At 45.2% G+C, this 21847-nt stretch overlaps 1 long non-coding RNA gene across 1 annotated transcript in view; it reads left to right on the forward strand.

Moving 5' to 3' along the window:
• The first annotated feature begins 2248 nt into the window (after window positions 1-2248).
• LOC138261910 (uncharacterized) overlaps window positions 2249-21847 on the forward strand; it is a 149073-nt gene continuing 129474 nt past the window's right edge. The window contains exon 1 of the long non-coding RNA XR_011199174.1: window positions 2249-2401. This is a non-coding gene — a long non-coding RNA (uncharacterized lncRNA). The remainder of the gene's footprint in view (window positions 2402-21847) is intronic.

Raw genomic sequence — 21847 nt, forward strand, 5'->3', positions numbered from 1 at the left:
TACACCACCACCTCCATTTTTGACTCAGCAAGGACAGCCAGCTATTAAATGGGATGAATGGTTAGATGTATTTGACAATTACCTTGAGGCATTAGATGGCCAGAGTTTTCCTCCCAGTAGAAAAGCAATATTGCTAAATGCAATAGGGAAAGAGGAACAACACATTTTTAAATATGTACCTGCATTACCTGTTCAGGAGGGTCAACCTGATTTTGATGTATATGATGAGACACAGAAGAAATTGGAAATCAGATTTGTAAAAGGCAGAAATGTAGTTATAAAGCATCATACATTCTATACTCAACCACCGCGTGCAGGTGAATCAGTTGATGATTTTGTTCCTAGGCAGCAGGAATTATCAGTGAAATGTCAATTTGGTACTATGGCTGATGAAATGATACAGTATCAACTCATTGTGCAGTACAGGAGTCGCAAAATGCAGGAAAGTCTATGGGCTGCAAAAAAAAACACTTTAAAAGATGCCATAGAGATAGCTAAACTACTAGAAGAGTCAGAATATTGTATGAGAAAAATGGACAAGAGGGAAACAAAAAGGTAATGTGATGAGTGTTGAACAGCAGTCTAATAATTCAGCTGCTGGTGTTAATAAAGTTGGACCTGTGACTGGTAGAACAGGCAGGAGTGGTCAATTTACAAGAGCAACCAATAAAGTGTGTGCTGGGTGTGGCAGTTTCAGAGCTGTTTGGCAGTGGGGAAGGTGTGTAGGAAATGTTGATAGAAGGGGCACTTTGTGAAAATGTGTCGCAGTTTAGCGAAAGGGAATGTAGCAGTATTGACAGATTTTCTTGAAGAAACCACAAGTCTGGCTACAGATAGGGTTTTATGCATTAAAGATACTAACAGGGGACAAAGGCCTAGAGCACAATTGTTTGTGCGGGGAAAGACGATCAAATTCTTGGTGGATTCAGGGTCATTGTCCCAAAAGAAATGTTTGCAACTGAATGGCCAAATGTGAGGTTACTGCCCAAAGATATCAATCCTGGTGGCTATCAAGGGGAGGAGATTGAGATCATAGGGTATTTGTTTGCTAACATATATTTTGGATCAAGAAAGACAAGAGGGAAAGTATATGTTGCAGAGTCAGGTACACCCATTCTAGGTTGGGTTCACCAATATGATCTACACATTGTGATTAATCCACTGGCTAGTAGTCCTATTATGGTGGTATAGGAGGTAACATTGGAAGATATTATCAGGAGTGCAGGTAAAGTGTTTGGAAATAGTTTGGGGGAGATAATATGATACACACACAAAATTGTGTTAAGGCAAGAAGCAATTCGCATTCAACACAAGGTGAGAATTCCCATAATGGTAGATCACAGGTGAAAAAATTGTTGCAAGAAATGTTGGATAGTGGTGTATCTGTAGAGTCTTCAAATTAGATTTCTCCAGTAGTCAGAACCCGGGGAGGCAGATGGAAATTTGATATTTTGTGTTGATTTGAGGAGTCTCAATTAAAGTGTGGTTGCGGAAAAATTTTCTTTACCTAATATAAATGAGCTATTAATGTTGCTAAAGTGTGGAAAATGTTTCACTACGTTGGATTTGAGGAATGTGTATCATCAAGTCAAGTTGCATGAAGATTCAAAACCCTTCAAAGCCTTCATAACTATGGAAGGTACTTTTCAGTTTACCAGGATGCTGTTTGGCTTGTGTTCAGCCGCCAGCGTCTTTGAAAGAGTGGTGTCAAATGTGTTTCAAGGTCTGGAAAATGTAACCAGGATGACGTTTTAATTTTGGGAGATTCCTTAGAGTCTCATAACTTCACTCTGAGGCACGTTTTAGACAGGATTTCAAGAGCAGGATTAACTTTGAGAAAAGAAAAATGTGTATTCAAGGTTGAGGAAATTGACTATCTTGGACATACACTATTGGCAGAGGAAATTAAACCTCAGAAGAATCTTGTAGATGCTGTAAGGTTAGCTCCACCACCCCAGGATAAAGATCACTTGAGGTCTTTTTTAGGACTGATTGAGATTTATTCAAAATTTGTAAAGGATTTTGTCACAGGGAAACAATTCTGCCAGTTTAGGTTCTGCAAGACCCCAAAGACAAAGATGTCCCCCTTTATACTTGCAGGACTATATGAGATACATTTGTTTACCATTTTTCAGGTTATTCTCTTCCACATTAATGTTAGCTTTTTTTGCTGTTTGTTGTGGTGTAGACTGATATGAAGAGAGGAGGATATGTTGTAATGCATTGTACTTGTTTTCATAGAGCCAGATTTGGCTGCACGGCAGTTGGAGGAGCTGGATGAGGCAGAGGTGACGTCCTATCTTGTAGCTGATTAAAAGACTTATATTTACTAAGCTTGTGTCAACATCCGTTCTTCACAACACATTCCAAGGCTGGAGCTGAGAGGTGAATCAGAGTATGAGTAAGTAGCCTGTGCATATTGTATGCAGAGCTCATGAATATTCGTTGGACACGTGTACCATAATGTGGCTTATCACAGATGGAGACAGGGCAGTGATATGCTTTGACGACTTCCTGGAACTGATATCCTGAGTGAGGGGGTACAGGAAGATAAAAGCGAAATAGTATGGGTTAGGGTAAAAGACCAAGACACCAGGATAGCTCTACCACAGAGGTCAGGCACATGTCCAACCCTGTTTGCATTGTCACAGTCATTGGTATGTATGCGAAGTTGCCATTGATACCAATAGGCTGTCAAGTTAGTTAGTCCCAGTTTATGAGCATAGCTAAATTGAAGCTTTCCACTACGTTTTTGATGAAAAGATACTTTAATATAGGTTTCAGGGATATTTCTATTGTAAGTGGTGTTAGATGTTCATGGCCAGGACGCCCTCCTTCATGAGCATGTTTTTTTCATGCACTATAACTAGTTTTTATATTTAGTGATCATAATAGCTATCCCATGTGACTAGGCGTATATGCATATTTTTTTCCATTCAAAAGGTTACAGTTGTTCATGGAAATTATGTGGGGGAAATTTTCGGTGTACACAAGCATAATATTACATGTGTACGTGTTAGGAATAGGTTGAACTTAGATATTTGCACTGTGGAAGTTTTTTAATCTGTGCATTTGTAGATCTTTACAATCATTTTTATAGCTGTGAATTGGCCACAGATGTTTTTAATGAATCCATAACACTACCTGAACCAATATTATCTGTGTCTAGCATTGCAAGTCTGAACAAAATTGCTAGGGGAGACTGTAAAATTAATTTGTCTTTATTTTCATCTTCAAGCTTTGTCGATTGATTCTTGTTCCATCAGTTAACTCCTAGGCTATCCTGGCTTTTCCTACTAACAGTGGAAATTGTTCCAGGATCTGAGCAAAAAGATTACATGCGGTAGGCCATAAGGTCCTGACGGTGTTTTAAATTTTGATTGTATTTCTCATGTAAAGAAGAGCACTTCCTATGTAGCATACAAAGGTAGTGATAAAAATAAAACACAACATGTTGGGAAGTCCAGAAGTCTATATTATATTTAATGTAAAAATAGCTAGAAGCTGGATGACAATCAATAGACTATTTTCATTTCAACTGACCAGAACTCACTCTGGAAAACATCCAGTTGGAGCCTAATGTTAAAATATATCACATTTAGAAAAGTTGTATATGTTTTATCTCAATACAAGCAAATGGAATCCAGTCATGTGACAAAAACCTATCAGCAAAAACATATCTAATGTGCAAGTGGTAGGATCTTCTCCTAGAGGAAGCATGAGATTGAAACTATGGTTTGAATAGATTAAAAGATGAAGACAAGTGCCCTTAGAACTGAAGGGTACTCTAATCAAAGGAATAGAATGCCCCACATCATTTGGCATGAGTGTGCAAATCTAGTAAGACGAGGAACTGTCCTTTTCTGAAAACAACAGCTAGGAGTTACCCCTATAGGCAGAGCAGGAGCTTCACGCAACGGAAAATTCAGTACAGTTCCATCTTCCTATTCTGATGCATGAATGTATCCTACCACCAACCAGAAATTCTGAGTAGCATCAAAAATGGCAAGCCAACTTCACAGAGGGACCTGTATTCAAAAGGAGCAGGCTGCTCACCTCACACAGAGGCAGCAGGAGCAGCATCACATGATGGTGGAAGAACGGGCAAAGAAGGTAGACATGAAGAACTTGACACACTGGCAAACAACGGGGCCACAGCAAGAACAGTTCTGACACCAGACACAGGCACAGAAGCAGGAGCACTGTTGTCTCTAAGAGGAGCAGCTCATTCGCAGTAAGATGAGTGGATCCAAGTCATCAGACCATGACATTTTACACCAGTGTTTGAGATGAACAGGTCACCCCTACTTTTTATTAGATTGTATTGCTGCTTTTTGGGCTCTGCACAGTGGGACACTGCTGCCGAGTGCACAGTGTGTCTGCTCTTGCCTCTAAAAATGGTACACACTAGCTATACTCTTATGCCTACTGGCATTTAATTTACCTGTACATGCCCAGTATATGGTACAAAGCCCACTTAAGTCCTTTAAGTTAAATGTCACCAGTGGACTGAAGCACAGTTTTGCCACCACTACAGTGACACTGCAAACATGACTGTAGGCCCACCACTGTAGACTCTTTATGCACTTTTAAAATGACCCACTTTGGCAGGCCTAAAAACCTCCTTTTATGTATTATTACGTCTCCCTAAGTAGCGCTTAAATACCCATAAAGCTAGGTGTATGATATCTACCTGGCAGGTAAAAGGAAGGTAAAAGTTTAATATTATTATGAATATTAAATATGCCCTTACTGTGACAAGGCCCTAAAAGCTATTTCCATGTAGTAGGGCTATCCGTTCTATAGGAAAAAAATTGGTTACAGTATTAAAATTAATATTATCTCTGCCTTGGAACCAACTACAAAGTTAATTTGTAGACTTTTTAAAATATTTATTAGAAGCCCAATTCACTGGTAAAGATGGATTTGTATTAAATGTTTTTACATAAGGTACGTTTGATAAGTCACTGTTTTACTTGGCTAAAGCCTCAAGAAGCCCATTTGCTTCCAACTGTCTCCCAGGAGGTGAATATCCCCTTTGATGAGGTGTGAACCTTCTCCCAGAGCTAAGACAATGGCCTAGGGTGTTGGGAGGTGTTCTGTTTCTCTGGCAAGATGACCATTTGGGTCCTGACCAGGAGCTTAATTAACTTGAAAGAGACCTACGCTGCCACAGACAGATGTAGCTAATAGCGAGGTCTGCCCTTCCTTTGTCTTTGTAGTCAGCCAGACACTAATTTCAGTGGAAGAGGAGCTGCCCCAGAACTGGTTTCAGTGACCACAGAAGAGGGGTTGTTCATTTCCCTGGCCACAACTTTAGGGTTGGTGTAGGAAGTTGGCTCTTTTTATACTATCTCAGAGTAAGAGATAGTGTGCACAGAGTCCAAGGGTTCCCCTTAGAGGTAAGATAGTGGCAAAATTAGATAATTCTAATGCTCTATTTTGTGGAAGTGTGGCCAAGCAGTAGGCTTATCAGTGGGTAGTGTTAAGCATTTGTTGTACACACACAGGCAATAAATGAGGAACACTCACTCAAAGACTTAACTGCAGGCCAATAGTTTTTATATAGAAACATATCTTTTCTTAATTTATTTTTAGAACCACAAGTTCACGATTTGAAGTAAATACATAAAATGCAAGGTACTCCACACAGGTAATTTGGGAACTTTGAATTAGAGCAATAACATATACAGTTTTTGTTAAAATGGCAATAAGCTATTTTAAAAGTAGACACAGTGCAAAAATCAACGGTTCCTGGGGGAGGTAAGTAATGGTTAGGTTGTGAGGTAAGTAAGGCACTTACAAGTCTCAGTTCCTGGGCATAGGCAGCCCCCCGTTGGGGGTTCAAGGCAACCCCAAAGTTACCACACCAGCAGCTCAGGGCCGGTCAGGTGCAGAGGTCAAAGAGGTGCCCAAAACACATGGGCGCCTATAGAGAACACGGGTGCTCCGGTTCCAATCTGCCAGCAGGTAAGTAAACGTGTCCTCGGGGGCACACCAGGGGGGTTTTGTAGAGCACTGAGGGGGACACAAGTAGGCACACAAAACACACCCTCAGTGGCAAAGGGGCGGCCGGGTGCAGTGTGCAAAGCAGGCGTTTTGTATTGGATTCAATGGAGGGACCCAGGGGGTCACTCTAGCGGTGCAGGCAGGGTACAGGGGGGCTTCTCAGGCCAGCCAGCAACCTGGCTAGGCAGAGGGTCACATGGGGGTCACTCCTGCACTGAGGTTCAGTTCCTGCTGGTCCTGGGGGCTGCAGGTGCAGTGCTTGGTCCAGGCGTCGGGTCCCTTGTTACAGGCAGTCGCGGTCAGGGGGAGCCTCTGGATTCTCTCTGCATGCATCGCTGTGGAGGTCCAGGAGGGTCGTCTCGGCTACTCACGGGGTCGCAGTCGCCTGGGAGTCCTCCCTGTGGTGTTGGTTCTCTAGATCTTGAGCTGGGGGCATCGGGTGCAGAGGGTGAAGTCTCACGCTTCCGGTGGGAAGAGTGAAGTCTTTGAAAGTTGCAGAAAAGTTGCAATATTGTTGCTGTTTGTTGAGCAGAGCCGCTGCTCACTGGGGTTTCTTGGTCCTTAGGTTCAGGGCAGTCCTCTGAGGCTTCAGAGGTCGCTGGTCCCTGTTGGATGCGTGTTGGATGCGTTGCTGTTGCAGTTTTTCGAGTCAGAAGACCGGCCGGTAGATGTGGGGCCAAAGCAGTTGTTGTCTCCATCATCTCTGCAGGGCCAAAAGGTCAGCAGTCCTTCTTCTAGTTTCAGGTTGCAGGAATCTGATTTCCTGGGTTCCTGGGTGCCCCTAATAATAAATTTTGGGATATGTTTAGGTCTGGGGGGCAGTAGCCAATGGCTACTGTCCTGGAGGGTGGCTACACCCTCTTTGTGCCTCCACCCAGAAGGGAGGGAGGCACATCCCTAATCCTATTGAGGGAATCCTCCAAACTTAAGATGGAGGATTTCTAAAGGCAGGGGTCACCTCAGCTCAGGACACCTTAGGTGCTGTCCTGACTGGTGGGTGACTCCTCCTTGTTTTTCTCATTATCTCCTCCAGCCTTGCCGCCAAAAGTGGGGGCAGTGGCCGGAGGGGCGGGCATATACACTAGCTGGGATGCCCTGTGGCGCTGTAACAAAAGGGGTGAGCCTTTGAGGCTCACCACCAGGTGTTACAGTTCCTGCAGGTGGAGGTGAGAAACACCTCCACCCAGTACAGGCGTTGTTCCTGGCCACAGTGACAAAGGCACTCTCCCCATGTGGCCAGCAACTCGTCTGGTTGTGGCAGGCTGGCAGAAACTGGTCAGCCCAACACTAGAAGTCGGATTGGTATTCATGGGGCATCTCTAAGATGCCCTCTGGGTGCATTTTACAATAAATTCCACACTGGCATCGGTGTGCATTTATTGTGCTGTGAAGTTTGATACCAAACTTCACAGATTTCAGTGTAGCCATTATGGAACTGTGGAGTTCGTGTTTGACAAACTCCCAGACCATATACTCTTATGGCTACCCTGCACTTACAATGTCTAAGGTTTTGCTTAGACACTGTAGGGGCATAGTGCTCATGCACATATGCCCTCACCTGAGGTATAGTGCACCCTGCCTTAGGGCTGTAAGGACTGCTACAGGGGTGACTTACCTATGCCACAGGCAGTGTGAGGTTGGCATGGCACTCTGAGGGGAGTGCCGTATCGACTTAGTAATTTTCTCCCCACCAGCACATACAAGCTGTGAGGCAGTGGGCATGTGCTGAGTGAGGAGTCCCCAAGGTGGCATAAGACATGCTGCAGCCCTTAAGGACCTTCCCTGGCATCAGGGCCCTTGTTACCAGGGGTACATTTACAAGGGACTTATCTGAGTGCCAGGGCTGTTCCAATTGTGGAAGCAAAGGTACAGTTTAGGGAAAGAACACTGGTGCTGGGGCAAGGTTAGCAGGGTCCAGGCACACTTTCAATCATAACTTGGCATCAGCAAAAGGCAATAAGTCAGGGGGTAACCATGCCAAATAGGCATTTCCTTACACAAGCCCCCCGCAAACGAAAGAGGTTGAGACTAACCTTTCCCAAGAAAGTCTTTATTTTCTAAGTGGAAGAACCTGAAAAGGCTATAAGCATTGGCATGGGTTCCACTACAAGGTCCATTCCCTGTAGGTATGTGGACCACCTCAACAGTTTAGGGTTTTCTCCTTCCATTTGCATTAGCCATCTGAGAGGTATGTGGTCAGTTTGAACTATGAAGTGATTACCAAAAAAGTATGTTCTCAACTTCTTCAGGGACCAGACCATAGCAAAGGCCTCCCTCTCAATTGCACTCCAACGCTGCTCCCTGGGGAGTAACATCCTGCTAATAAAAGCAACAGGCTGGTCAAGGCCATCATCATTTGTTTGGGACAGGACTGCTCCCATCCCATGCTCAGAGGCATCTGTCTGCACAATGAACTGCCTAGAGTAATCTGGAGCTTTCAAAACTGGTACTGTACACATAGCATGCTTCAGGGTGTCAAAGGCATTTGAAAGTTTACTTTCTTGGGCATTTTCTTGGAGGTCAGTTCTGTGAGGGGTGTCACTATTGATCCATATCCCTTCACAAACCTCCTATAGTACTCAGACAAGCCAAGGAATGCCCTGACTTGAGTCCGGGTTTTTGGAGCTACCCAGTCCAGAATAGTCTGGAGCTTGGGTTGGAGTGGCTGAACTTGGCCTCCACCAACAAGCTGACCCAAGAAAACCACAGTACCCTGCCCTATCTGAAATTGTGATGCCTTGATAGAGAGGCCTGCTGCTTGCAGGGCCTGCAAAACCTTATCCAGGTGGACCAGGTGATCCTGCCAGTTGGAGCTAAAGACAGCAATATCATCACGATAAGCTGCACTAAAAGACTCCAAGCCAGCAAGGACTTGATTCACCAACCTTTGAAGGTGGCAGGGACATTCTTTAAGCCAAAGGGGCATCATAGTAAACTGGTAGTGCCCATCAGGTGTAGAGAATGCTGTATTCTCATTTACTCCAGGTGCCATTCTTATTTGCCAGTACCCTGCTGTCAAGTCAAAGGTACTAAAGTATTTGGTAGCACCTAATTTGTCTATTAGCTCATCTGCCCTTAGAATGGGGTGAGCATCTGTCTTGGTGACAGAGGCAAGCCCTCTGCAGTCCACACAAAACCTCATCTCTCTCTTGCCATCTTTTGTGTGCTGTTTAGGGACCAAGACCACTGGGCTAGCCCAGGGAATGTCAGAGTCCTCAATCACTCCCCAACTCCAGCATCTTGTGGACTTCCACTTTGATGCTTTCTTTAACTTGGTCAGACTGTCTAAATATTTTGTTTTTGACAGGCATGCTGTCTCCTGTGTCCACGTCATGGGTACAGAAGTGTGTCTAACGAGGGGTTAAACAAAAGAGCTCAGCAAACTGCTTGACGACTTGCCTACAGTCAGCCTGCTGTTGGTTAGAGAGGGTGTCTGAATAGATCACTCCATTTACTGAGCCATCTTAAGGGTCAGTGGGGAGGAGATCAGGGAAAGGTTTACTCTCAGCTTCCTGGTCCTCATCTGTAACCATTAACATGTTTACATCTGCCCTATCATGAAAGAATTTGAGGTGGTTCACATGGATCACTCTCTTGGGGGTCCTGCTAGTGCTTAGGTCAACCAGGTAGGTGACCTGACTCTTTTTCTCAAGAACCGGGTGAGGGCCACTCCATCTGTCCTGAAGTGCCCTTAGAGCCACAGGCTCTAGAACCCAGGCTTTCTGCCCTGGCTGAAACTCAACCATAGCAGCCTTTTGGTCATACCACATCTTCTGGAGCTGTTGGCTGGCCTCAAGGCTTTTGCTTGACTTTTCCATGTACTCTGCCATCCTTGAACATAGGACTAGTACATAGTCCACCACATCTTGTTTATGCTCATGGAGAGGCCTCTCCCAGGCTTCTTTTACAAGAGATAGAGGTCCCCTAACAGGATGGCCAAACAGAAGTTCAAATGGGGAAAACCACACTCCCTTCTGAGGCACCTCTCTGTAGGCGAAAAGCAGGCATGGCAAGAGGACATCCCATCTACTTTTGAGTTGTTCAGGGAGCCCCATGATCATGCCCTTCAATGTCTTGTTGAATCTCTCAACAAGACCATTGGTTTGTGGATGGTATGGTGTGGTGAATTTGTAAGTCACCCCACACTCATTCCACATGTGTTTTAGGTAAGCTGACATGAAGGTGGTACCTCTCTCAGAAACCACCTCCTTAGGAAATCCCCCTCTGGTAAAAATACCATTGAGTGCTTTGGCTACTGCAGGGGCAGTAGTGGACCTAAGGGGAATTGCTTCAGGGTACCTAGTAGCATGATCCACTACTACTAGGATATACTGGTTCCCTGATGCTATGGGAGGTTCAAGTGGACCCACTATATCCACTCCCACTCTTTCAAAGAGGACCCCCACCACTGGAGGTGGAATGAGGGGGGCCTTTGAATGGCCACCTATCTTACCACTGGCTTGACAGGTGACACAGGAGGTGCAAAACTCCTTTACCTTCTGGGACATATTGGGCCAATAGAAATGGATGACTAACCTCTCCCATGTCTTGGCTTGTCCTAAATGCCCAGCAAGGGGAATGTCATAGGATAAGGTCAGAATTAACTCCCTAAACTCCAGAGGCACTACCACTCTCCTAGTGGCACCAGGTTTGGGATTCCTTGCCTCAGTGTAAAGGAGTCCATCTTCCCATTAGACCCTGTGAGTTCCACTGACATTTCCTTTTTCGTGCTCAGCTGCTTGCTGTCTTAGGCCTTCAAGACAGGGACAAGTTTCTTGCCCCTTACACAGATGTTCCCTTGAGGGTACCCCTGGGCCCAGGAGCTCAACCTGGTAAGGTCCCAGCTCCATGGACTCAGTTCCCTCAGGGGAAAGAACATCTTGCTGGGAAGAGAGGGTCTGTTTCTTGTGCTTTGTTGAAGCTGGTTCCCCAGTCTCCTTTCCTTTTCTCTTGGAAGGTTGGGCCTTTATTCCAGACTCCAACACTTCTTTTTCACCCTGGGACCTGCACTGTGTCCTTGTCTTGACACACACAAGTTCAGGGATACCCAGCATGGCTGCATGGGTTTTGAGTTCTTCCTCATCCCATGCTGAGTACTCCAGATTATTTCCAAGCAGACATTCTACTGGTATTGCAGAAGAGACTACCACCTGTTTCAGGACAGTGACCCCTTCCCATTCTAAAGTTACCATTGGCATGGGATGGACTTTAGTCTGATTGTCAGCATTGGTGACTGGATATGTCTGCCCAGCCAGGTATTGTCCTGGGGAAACCAGTATGTCTGTCACGATAGTGACACTGGCACCTGTATCCCTCAGGGCTTCTACTCTAGTCCCATTGATTAAGAGCTGCTGCCTGTATTTTTGCATGTTAGGTGGCCAGGCAGCAAGTGTGGCTAGGTCCACCCCACCCGCAGAGACTAATGTAGCTTCAGTGTGAACTCTGATTTGCTCTGGGCACACTGTTGATCCCACTTGGAGACTGGCTATTCCAGTGCTAACTGGAGTAGTAGTTATGGGACTTTTCTTGGGACAGGCCTTTTTTTTCCAGTTTGTTGTCCAAGCTGAGTACAGATGCGACACCAGGCCTTCTTGGGATCAAATGTTTTACACTTATACCCAAATGACAATTGTAAAGAGGCTTTGGACCCACCCTCTTTTGCAGGTTTTTGGGGCCCTGTAGAAGACTATTGCTTTTTCCCTTGGATGTCTCAACACTCTTCCCCTGGGAGGCTTTGTGACCCCTTTCTTTTGGTCACCCCACCGTGGAAGCCTTGATCACCCTTCTTTTGACCCAATGGTCTGCCTTCTTTCTAAATTCTTGGGGAGAAATTGGACCTAGGTCTACCAGATGCTGATGTAGTTTGTCATTGAAACAGTTACTTAATAGATGTTCTTTCATACACAAGTTATACAGCCCATCATAATGATTTACACCACTGCCATTTATCCAACCATCTAGTGTTTTGACTGAGAAGCCAACAAAATCAACCCAGGTCTGGCTCAAGGACTTTTGAGCCACTCTGAACCTAATCCTGTACTCCTCAGTTGAGAATCCAAAGCCCTCAATCAGGGTAGCCTTCATGAGGTCATAGGATTCTGCATCTTTACCAGAGAGTGTGAGGAGTCTATCCCTACACTTTCCATTGAACATTTCCCAAAGGAGAGCACCCCAGTGAGATTTGTTTACTTTTCTGGTTGCACAAGCCCTCTCAAAAGCTGTGAACCATTTGGTGATATCATCACCATGTGCATATTTTGTTACAATCCCTTTGGGGATTTTTAGGATGTCAGTATTTTCTCTGACCCTATTCATGTTGCTGCCACCATTGATGGGAGCTAAACCCATCTCTTGTCTTTCCCTCTATGGCTAGGAGCTGTCTCTCCAAAGCCAATCTTTTGGCTATCCTAGCTAACAGGAGGTCATCTTCATTGAGGATGCACTCAATGCTTCCAGAGTTACTGGTCTCCCCTGTGGAATAACCAGTTTCTCTGACTATCACTTGTGGAGTCAGGGTATGAGAGACCCTGGTCTCCCTAATTAGGACAAGAGGGAGGTAGTCATCCTCCTGGTCACTAATTTCTCCCTCTGTAGTCCTTTGCAAACTCTGCCAAAAGCTCCTGGAGCTTCACTTTGGTGGGGTTGGACTCAGTCTTTATATTTTTTAGCTTACAGAGAGTCCTTAACTCTGACATCGCTAGATTCAGGTAAGGAGTGAGGTTGAGTTCCACCACCATCTCATCTGTGCTAGACATTATTTCTGTAAAAGCTGGGATTACTTTTTAAGAATCTAAAAATTACTTCTAGAAATTAAATACAAACTTTTACAAACTTTTAAACTATACTTAGTTTCTAATGACACTTTTTGGAATTTAGTTGTGTGATCAGGTATTGGCTGAGTAGTCCTGGAAATGCAAAGTTTTAGACCCCACTGCTGATCCACCAATGTAGGAAGTTTGCTCTTATATACTATCTCAACGTAATAGATAGTGTGCACAGAGTCCAAGGGTTCCCCTTAGAGGTAAGATAGTGGCAAAATTAGATAATTCTAATGCTCTATTTTGTGGTAGTGTGGTCAAGCAGTAGGCTTACAGAGGGGAGTGTTAAGCATTTGTTGTACACACACAGGCAATAAATGAGGAACACACACTCAAAGACTTAACTCCAGGCCAATAGTTTGTATATAGAAACATATTTTTTCTTAATTTATTTTTAGAACCACAGGTTCAAGATTTGAAGTAAATATATAAAATGCAAGGTACTCCACACAGGTAAGTTACGAACTTTGAATTAGAGCAATAACATATACAGTTTTTGTTAAAATGGCAATAAGCTATTTTAAAAGTAGACAGTGCAACAAATCAACAGTTCCTGGGGGAGGTAAGTAATGGTTAGTTTGTGAGGTAAGTAAGGCACTTACAAGTCTCAGTTCCTAGGCATAGGCAGCCCACCGTTGGGAGTTCAAGGCAACCCCAAAGTTACCACACCAGCAGCTCAGGGCCGGTCAGGTGCAGAGGTCAAAGAGGTGCCCAAAACACATAGGTGCCAATGGAGAACAGGGGTGCTCCGGTTCCAGTCTGCCAGCAAGTAAGTACCTGCGTCCTCATGGGGCAGACCAGGGGGGTTTTGTAGAGCACTGGGGGGACACAAGTAGGCACACAAAACACACCCTCAGCGGCACAGGGGCAGCCAGGTGCAGTGTGCAAAGCAGGCGTCGGGTTTTGTATTTGATTCAATGGAGGGACCCAGGGGTCACTCTAGCGGTGCAGGTAGGGCACAGGGGGGACTTCTCTGGCCAGCCACCAAATGGGCTAGGCAGAGGGTCAGCTGGGGGTCACTCCTGCACTGACGTCCGGTTCCTTCTGGTCCTGGGGGCTGCAGGTGTAGTGCTTGGTCCAGGCGTTGGGTCCCTTGTTACAGGCAGTCACGGTTAGGGGGAGCCTCTGGATTGTCTCTGCTTGCGTTGCTGTGGAGGTCCAGGGGGGTCGTTTCGGGCTACTCACGGGGTCGCAGTCGCCTGGGAGTCCTCCTTGTAGTGTTGGTTCTCTTGATCTCGAGCCGGGGGCGTCGGGTGCAGAGGGTGAAGTCTCATGCTTCCGGCGGGAAGAGTGAGGTCTTTGAAAGTTGCAGAAAAGTTGCAATATTGTTGCTGTTTGTTGAGCAGAGCCGCTGTTCACAGGAGTTTCTTGGTCCATAGGTTCAGGGCAGTCCTCTCAGGCTTCAGAAGTCGCTGGTCCCTGTTGGATGCGTCGCTGTTGCAGTTTTTCGAGTCAGAAGACAGGCCGGTAGGGCTGGAACCAAAGCAGTTGTCGTCTCCGTTGTCTCTACAGGGCTTTCAGGTCAGCAGTCCTTCTTCTTGTTTCAGGTTGCAGGAATCTGATTTCCTGGGTTATTGGGTGCCCCTAAATACTAAATTTAGGGGTGTGTTCAGGTCTGGGGAGCAGTAGCCAATGGCTGCTGTCCTGGAGGGTGGCTACACCCTCTTTGTGCCTCTCCGATGATCAGCCCGGCACATTCACTCCTCCTGGACAGTGGCTGGAAGGATATCTAGAAAGGTCATCTGCATTGGATATAAGGGAGCCTGATGAATTTTGCACCTGGAAGGGGAAAGATTGGAGGGATAAAAAACAACAGAGTACCCGTGCCTTGGTATCCTTATGGCGTGCCACCCAGGTTAAGGGAGCATGATCGGTGAGTAATGTGAAGGGACGGCCCGTTAAGTAATATCGTAATGATTCAATAGCCCATTTGATTGCGAGACATTCCTTCTCAAGGGTGGGATAGTGTTTCCCACGAGGTAGAAGTTTCCTATTCAGGCATACTGTAGGATGATAGAGTCCGTGCTCATCTCTCTGCGACAGAACGGCTCCTAACCCTTGATCGGAGGCATCTGTCTGGACCTGAAAGGGTTTCTGAAAGTCAGGGCAACGCAGTACACCCTCGGTTGTCAGGAGATGTTTTAATTGTTTGAATCTTGTTTTTTCACAATCGGTGAGATGAGTGATCTGATTGGGTTTGTTCTTTTCCAGTAAGGCAGTGAGGGGGGCTGCGATTTCCAAAAAATGAGGGATAAATCGTCTGTAATATCCTACCATCCCTAAGAAGGCGCTGATATCTTTTTTCCATCGAGGAAGAGGAATTTGCATGATGGCGTGTACTTTGTCTATATGGGGTTTCACTATTCTGTGTCCTATCACATATCCTAGGTAATTGATATTATCATGACCTATCTTACATTTCTCAGGGTTTGCCGTGAGGCCTGCTTCTCAAAGGGCATGTAAAACACTGGTTAAATGTGAGGGATGGTCATCCCAGGTCATACTATAGATAATTATGTCATCTAAGTAAGCAGCTGCATAGTCCTGAAAGGGACGGAGCACCATATCTATCAGTCATTGAAAGGTAGCAGGTGCGCCATGCAAACCAAATGGAAGGACCATAAACTGGTAGTCCCGAGGGGGTGGAAAACGCTGTTTTCTCTTTGTCCTCCTCTTTCAGAGGAATTTGCCAATAACCTTTGGTCTAGTCTAGTGTGGTCATATATTTGGCTTTCCCCAACCGCTCAAGTATATAATCAATTCTAGGCATAGGATAGGTTTCAAAATGGGAGAGGGCGTTAACTTGTCCTAAATCAATACAAAACCTGATAGTCCCATCTGGTTTTGGAACTAAAACTATGGGTGAACACCAAGGACTAGAGGAGGGCTCAATAAGCTCTGCCTGTAACATGTCTCTCACCTCCTGTTCTACCATTTTCCGTCTGGCTTCTGGTATCTGGTACGGTCTTTGTCGGGCTACTCTGTCTCCTGTTGTTCAGATATGATGTTGTATTAAGTGAGTTCTGCCTGGAGTTTTTGAAAAAAACATCGAGGTTAGCACTTACTATATCAGATAACTGGGAATGCTGACTGGCAGAGAGAACAACACCTAGCTGGGGCATATGTATCTCTTTGTTTTCCGGTGTCTCTGTGGGATATAGAAGTATGTCGTCTACCACCCCAGTAGAAATATACACATTACTGAGAGGGTAATCTGTATCATGCCACAACTTTAAAAGGTTGATGTAATATATTTGCTCTCTACCTGACTCGGAAGGTATTTCAATTTTGTACGTTACTGGAGTAACTTGTTCAAGGACAGTATAGGGGTCTTACCAATGGGCCAGTAGTTTGTTCTCTGTTGTGGTTAACAGCACTAACACTTTTTGACCTACTACTAAGGTTTGGGGTTTACTGTGTGTATCGTAATAGGCTTTTTGTTTTTCCTGGGCTTCTTTTAACCCCTAGGGTGCCCCGGACGAGCTGGTGCCGAGAACGAGACCAGCTCGTCCTGCTATGAGCCCTGGGGGGAGCACTAGCGCTCCCCCAGATGGCTGAGCATCCCCCTCCCCTGGGCAGAGATGTAAGGGGAATCTCTTCCCCTTCCACCCCGCCCCGACCCTCCGTGGCGTCTGATGATGACAGTGCGTTTTCGCCTCTGATCACATGGAAGGAGCAGAGCGGCATGAAAGGAGAGGAAAGGCTTTTCCTCTCCTTTCATGTTCCCTGAGCATTTCTGTTGCCTGATCACGATGCGATCGGGCAGCAGAAATGCCACTAGACACTAGGGAATTTTTTTTGTTTTGCTATTTGAAAGGGCCACTCCTCGGGGGGCAAATTATTGTTAGGCCATTTCTGCCCCCCGGTGGCAGATCAACCTAATATTATCAGGCCGATCTGCCCCCTGGGGGGGGAGAAATCCACTAGACACCAGGGATAAAAAAAAATATATATTTTTTTGTTTATGTTTGAGGAGCGACCCCTTGGGCAAGGTTCGCTCCGGGGGGCCTTGCGATCTGCCCTCGGGGGGGGCAGAAAACACTAGACACCGGGGATTATTGATTTTTTTCGTACTTGCGCATAAGGAGAGTGGCCCCTTGGGCAAGGGCCGCGTCCCAGAGGGGCAAATGATTTTTAGGCCATTTCTGCTCCCCCCGGGGGCAGATCGGCCTAAAATTATTAGGTCAATCTGCCCCTGGGGGGCAGAAAACCACTAGACACCAGGGATTATTATTTTTTGTTTATTTTTAATTTTTTATGTTTGGGGAGCGACCCCTTAGGCAAGGGTCACTCCCGGGGGGGGCAAATTATTATTAGGCCTTTTCTGCTCCCCCCGGCAGCAAATCGGCCTAATATCAGAAATCCACTAGACACCAGGGATAATTTAATTTTTTAATTTTTATTTTTTTATGTGTGGGGAGCGACCCCTTGGGCAAGGGTAGCTCCGGGGGGGGCAAATTATTTTTAGGCCATTTGATTTTTTTTCGTACTTGTGCAGAAGGGGAGTGGTCCCTTGGGCAAGGGCCGCTTCCCAGAAGGGCAAATGATTTTTAGGCCGATCTGCCCCCAGGAGGGCGCAGAAAACCACTAGGCACCAGGGATAATTTTTTTTGTTTATTTTTATTTTTTTATGTTTGGGGAGCGACCCCATAGGCAAGGGTTGCTCCCGGGGGGGGGGTGGAATTATTATTAGGCCGTTTCTGCCCCCCGGGGCAGAAACCACCAGACACCAGGGATTTTTTTTTTTTTTTCGTACTTGTGCATAAGGGGAGCGGCCTGTTTTTGGAAGGCCCATCTGCCCCCAAATAAATGGGGCCAAAGTTGTTCTGCCCACCAGTGGGCAGTTTGGGGAATTACCCAACCCCGGGAGGACAGAAAGTCTACTAGATGCAAGGGAATATAAAAAGGAAAGAAAATAGTGGGGTGGTACTTACCAACCAGTAAGGGCCTGGTTATGCCCCCACCCGAACTGAAGGGATTAACAGTCTTTCAGCTCACCCCGCACACTAAAACATCTTATAACATGGCAAACATCTTATCACATGGCAAGCAAGAGGACATTTGATTATTTTTGTTTTTTGTTTTACATTTGGGCCATGAGAGCTTGATAACTCTCAAAATCGTCCCACTTGGAATTGTGAGGGCTGCACTTTTTTTTATTTTGGGACGCTGCCATGTAGAAAAATCCACAAGACCTAGACACATCTGAAAACTAAACATCTAGTTGATTCCAGGGTGGTGTGCTTCACATGCACCTGCACCATTTCCTTACCCACAATGGCCTGCAAACTTGCAACTTTGCTGGAAAGCACACATTTTTCCCACATTTTTGTGATGGAACCTTCCGGAATCTGCTGGAATCCACAAAATTCCTACCACCAGCATGGTCTCATCTATACCGATAAAATTTCTGCTGCACTTGTCAGCCTAAAAATGTTTTTTTTCAAACTGTCCTTTTGGCTGCACTTTGGTTTCCCCTCAATTTCGACTTGTTTTTGGCTCTTCCCTGTCACAAACACTTGGCCCACCTACACAAGCGAGGTATCATTTTTACTGGGAGACTGAGAGGAACATTGGGTGGTAGGAAATTTTTCCCTGTGTGGTGATCCCACACAGAAATGTGTGAAAATGTGCTTTTAGCTAAATTTGAGGTTTGCTGAGGATTCTGGGTAAGAAAACATTGGGGGATCCACGCAAGTCACACCTCCCTTGACTCCCTCAGGTGTCTAGTTTTCAGAAATGTCTGGGTTTGGTAAGTTTCCCTAGATGGCTGCTGAGCCCAGGACCAAAAACGCAGTTGCCCCCCACAAAAACAGGTAGTTTTCTATTTGATAATTTTGATGTGTCCAGATAGTGTTTTGGGGCATTTCCTATTGCGAGCACAAGGCCTACCCACACAAGTGAGGTACCATTTTTATCAGGAGACTTGGGGGAACGCTGTGTGGAAGGAAATTTATGGCTCTTCTCAGATTCCAGAACTTTCTGTCACCGAAATGAGAGGAAAACGTGTTTTTTTGGCCAAATTTGGAGGTTTGCAAAGGATTCTGGGTAACAGAACCTGGTGAAAGCCCCACAAGTCACCCCGTCGTGGATTCCCCTAGGTCTCTAGTTTTCAGAAATGCACAGGTTTTGTAGGTTTCCCTAGGTGCCGGCTGAGCTATGGGCCAAAATCCAAAGGTAGGCACTTTGCAAAAAACACCTCTATTTTCTTTGGGAAAATGTGATGTGTCCACGTGGTGTTTCGGGGCATTTCCTGTTGCAGGCGCAAGTCCTACCCACACAAATGAGGTACCATTTTTATCGGGAGACTTGGGGGAACATAGAATTGCAAAACAAGTGTTATTGCCCCTTGTCTTTCTCTACATTTTTTCCTTCCAAATATAAGACAGTGTGTAAAAAAGACGTCTATTTGAGAAATGCCCTGTAATTCACATGCTAGCATGGGCACCCCAGAATTCAGAGATGTGCAAATATCCACTGCTCCTCAACACCTTATCTTGTGCCCATTTTGGAAACATAAAGGTTTTCTTGATACCTATTTTTCACTCTTTATATTTCAGCAAATGAATTGCTGTATACCAGGTATTGAAAGAAAACCCACTGCAAGGTGCAGCTCATTTATTGGCTCTGGGTACCTAGGGTTCTTGATGAACCTACAAGCCCTATATATCCCACAACCAGAAGAGTCCAGCACACATAACGGTATATTGCTTTAAAAAATCTGACATTGCAGGAAAAAGTTACAGAGTTAAACGTAGAGAAAAATTGCAGTTTATTTCACCTCAATTTCAATATTTTTTTATATCAGTTGTTATTTTCTGTAGGAAACCCTTGTAGTATCTACACAAATTACCCATTGCTGCATTCAGATTTTTGTCTACTTTTCAGAAATGTTTATGTTTCTGGGATCCAGCATTGGTTTCACACCTATTTCTGCTACTGACTGGAAGGAGGCTGAAAGCACAAAAAAATCATAAAAATGGGGCATGTCCCAGTAAAATGCCAAAATTGGGTTGAAAACTTGGGTTTTCTGATTCAAGTCTGCCTGTTCCTGAAAGATGTGAAGCTGGTGATTTTAGCACCGCAAACCCTTTGTTGATGCCATTTTCAGGGAAAAAACCACAAGCCTTCTTCTGCAGTCCTTTTTCCCATTTTTTTGAAAAAAACGAAATCTTTACTGTATTTTGGCTAATTTCTTTGTCTCCTTCAGGGGAACCCACAAAGTCTGGGTACCGCTAGAATCCCAAGGATGTTGCAAAAAAAAGGACACAAATTTGGCGTGGGTAGCTTATGTGGACAAAAAGTTATGAGGGCCTAAGCGCACCCTGCCCCAAATAGCCAAAAAAAGTCCTGCCACCTGAGGGGGTAAAGGCCTGGCAGCGAAGGAGTTAAACACTTGTGAGCTTCTTCCCACACAATGTGTAAGTTTTCTTTTAGTGTAGGTTAAAACATCTTTGATTTCTTCCTCTGTCTCTTCCCATTGCTCTGCTAACATGTCTAACAATGTTCAGGGTTGCCTGCCAAAGAGAAGCTCAAAGGGGCTGTGTCCCGTGGATCACTGTACATGGGTTCGGAGGACATATAGAGCTAGGGGTAGTTTTGTTTCCAGGTTCTTCCCTGATTCATTACTGATTTTACGCAGGAGGTTATTGATAGTTTTATTATAGTACTCAACAAGGCCATCAGTTTGGGGATGGGAGACTGATGTCCGGATCTGTTGTACTCCCAGTACCTGACATACTTCCGACATCAATCGGACATAAAAGGACTCCCTTGGTCCGTAAGAATCTCTCTGGGGAACCCCACTCTAGAAAAAAACTCTATCATAGCCTGTGCGATAGTCTTTTTGGTCATACTGGCTAAGGGAATAACCTCAGGATACCAGGTTACGTAATCTACTAAGACTAAAAGGTAATGATGTCCCTTTACTGATGGGATTAAGGGACCTACCAAATCCATACCAACTCTTGTGAAGGGGACTTCTATTATGGGAAGAGGATGGACGGGAACTTTGTGATTGTTGGAGGGGTTTAGCAGTTGGCATTTGGGACAGGCCTCACAATGCTTCCTAATATCACTGTATACCCCTGGCCAATAGAACCTTTTTGTTATAGACTCTTCTGTTTTCTCCAGACCGAGATGTCCTTCACCATTATCACCATGAGCTAAGTGGAGTACTTGTTCCCGATAGCTCTGAGGAATCACCAACTGGGGTTCCCGGTTAGTGGAGCTGGGGCAGACTCTATACAATAAATCATTAGTGAGCTGGAAAGTCAGACCTACCGAATGGGTATCAGATGATAAGGCTATCTGCCAAGCATTCTTCAGGGTTGGGTATTCTCTTTGTGACTGTCGGAATTGTCCGGCAATGGACATTATGGTTTTTGGAAGCTCCTGCAAAGTTTTACTGGTTTTCGTAGGGTCATTGCGATACAGTCGCTTGTGTTCTCGTTTTTGTGACTTTGTGAGTTTCCTTTTTGGTTTAGTTTCCTCTATGCCACCAAGCCTCTGTAAGGTTATTCTGATTTAGTGCATCTAGCAGTTTGGGAAATGCTTAATAGTCAATCCCTAAATAAGATCTTCCCCTAAAAAGGGAATCACACCTACTGAGATGCATTGCTGTAGTCCCCTCCAATTGATCTCTGTGGTGGTGGCTCGGTAGGTTTTCCGATCTCCGTGTACTTGGGTATTCAGTTCCCAATAATCTGGTCGCACATATGCTTGATTCACTACACTTTGACTACAACCAGAATCTATGAGTATGAGCCTCTTTTCTTTATTCACCAACATAGTGGTGGTGTATCTTGCCATGGTTTGTCCCAACCATAAAACCTGTCCTTTCGCCATTCCTATCTCCATAGGTTCTTCATGCTCTCTTTTTAGAGGGCAATGTCTTGCTATGTGCCCCCAGTTGGCACACTGAAAGCATTGGGGCCCCATTGTGAAGTCTTTGGATGGAGCACGAGGGAAACTGGGTTTTTCCATGCTAGGACCTGGTACAGATTTGGTAAGAAGTGGTT

This window comes from Pleurodeles waltl, chromosome 10, assembly GCF_031143425.1.
Source record: "Pleurodeles waltl isolate 20211129_DDA chromosome 10, aPleWal1.hap1.20221129, whole genome shotgun sequence".
In the NCBI taxonomy this organism is placed as follows: Eukaryota; Metazoa; Chordata; class Amphibia; order Caudata; family Salamandridae; genus Pleurodeles; species Pleurodeles waltl.